This window comes from Branchiostoma floridae, chromosome 10 (assembly GCF_000003815.2).
Source record: "Branchiostoma floridae strain S238N-H82 chromosome 10, Bfl_VNyyK, whole genome shotgun sequence".
Taxonomy (NCBI): domain Eukaryota; kingdom Metazoa; phylum Chordata; class Leptocardii; order Amphioxiformes; family Branchiostomatidae; genus Branchiostoma; species Branchiostoma floridae.
Window position 1 is genome coordinate 5,624,121 of NC_049988.1, and position 2,148 is coordinate 5,626,268.

Sequence of the window (2,148 nt, forward strand, 5' to 3'; positions counted from 1 at the left end):
TTTCTTTGTATGTATTTAAACTTTATGCATATAGACTTATAGGACTTACAAGGACTTTAAACGATGTAACTGTATCTCCGTTATATACTTAGTCTGACCCTTGCCCCATTACATCAATGAAAAGTGGCCTGCAGGACGATTTGAGCTTTCATTAATAAATAAAGGTCTAAACAAACAAAGTGGGCACTACGACCAGGTGGCCGCTGATACAGAATTAACGGTACATGAAATTGTGCAATATTGTTATTTTACAGGTCCAAGGCGGCTGAGAATCGGTGTTATCTACTCGAAAAGGATCAGACGAGGATAGATTGACAAAATGGCAGAAGAGAAAGCATCAAAATGGGCCCAGTTTCCCTTAAAACAGGTAATGGTTCGTCTACCTAAAATGTAATGTGAATTATGGATACATGTAACTGTTGTATTATTCAGATGCTATTCTTTGTCACTCTTTTTATCACAACTAGAAAATAGAGAACGTTAGCAACATTAAATAACTGTTTTTTTTTAATTTTCTAATGATTATTTGACTAGACTTGAATGATAAGCACGAGAACAAAATTAGTTCAAGTAGACTAGTTATAGTGTGGAAGAGTGGTAAGATTCTGCCTGTGGCGTTCTTTTACAATTCTTTTTGTTTGCAATGAAGAAACGTAGACACATGCTGACGAGACTACATACAACAGTGTTTGAATAAGAAATAAGCTATAAAAAGTATTTTTCTCTATGATTAATAATCAAAAGAATATTTATGATGAATAAACAGGAAATTCCGTGACACAGTACATCACAGATCTTTCTAAAAACGCTTATTATTCAACCAGGTTGCAGTTGTAGGTGGAATCTTGTTCTCCGAGGACTTCGGTGGAAGTGTCATCTACCCGATCCTGCCCTTCCTCACCCATGACTTCTACTCGTACCTTCAGAGTAATCAGCTAGGTAGGTTTGTGGCAACAGCCAATTTAACATACTTCGGTAAGCTCTGCCAGACACACTATGGAGTGAAATTCATTATCGTGTTTTTAGGTATGCAATCAAGGGAAAATGATACATCTTCTACAATATTTAATGTGCCATTTTCCGCAACACTTTTGGAACTAAGCTACAGCTACTGCAATAACCAGTAAAAGGTATTTTGAGCAATCCTGTAATTCCACAAAATATTAACAACAGAGGGTGTTTTGTTGATGTAAGTGGCTGCTAAGTTTTTTAATATCACTGACAACCTTATCCACGTCAGGAAATGATGTCATTATTTTTATTTTAAGCTACCCTTTGGAATCCACCATCTGAATCAGCAATCATGAATTTTTGGGAAAACGTTCATATAAAGCTTTTGTGACCAAAATACAACGTACTTATGAAATTGGAGCGACGATAACCTGATTTTATGTCATACCTGTGACGCGAAAACGTTCGATACGGGTGTTCCGGACCGGGCCGTAGGCTTCCGTATCGCTCAGGTTCGAAAGGCGTATCACACAAGCTCCATTCAAATAAATCGAACTATTTATTCTGGTCGCCTATTCGCCCGGATGTTAGACACGTGATCCCTCCATTGTATAAGTATGCAGATTAGGGGACACCGTCACTCATCAGGCCGCCCTCCGACCACGTCTGGAGCTGAAAGCTACGGCTCTTACCGCAAAGCAGACAAAAACTTCCCTGCGGCAAGATTGCGTTTGAACGCCGCAGGGGGGTACGAGGCAGCCCGAGGACTCCGGCGGTCACGGCGTGGTCACCGTCAGGTCGGCGTTTGTTCTTTCCACGGAAGGTTTGGTGTCGGTTTCCAGTGGTCGGTTGGTACATTTTCTGCGCTTCTCCCGTATTTTAAATTTTCTCCTGTACGTTGCGTATTAAAGAGCTTCGGAGCGACCTTTTCTTGTTATGTTCTTTCGCCGTTTGTGATTTTCTTCTAGCACGCTTGGAATTCTGATTACCGGCTGTATCGTTTAAATTTTGCATTTCTGTCGCTTATTCGTATGTATGAGCTTCTAGCGACGGGGGAGGAAAGACCTTAGTGCAGAGGATGGCTGCCTTACACCTTTTTTCTCGTTTTACACTTTCTTCCTTTTTTATACCAGGCCGGGTCGAGTTTAGGACGCTTTTAGTTCACATTGGCGTATTGCTCCGCTTGGAACTGAGTGA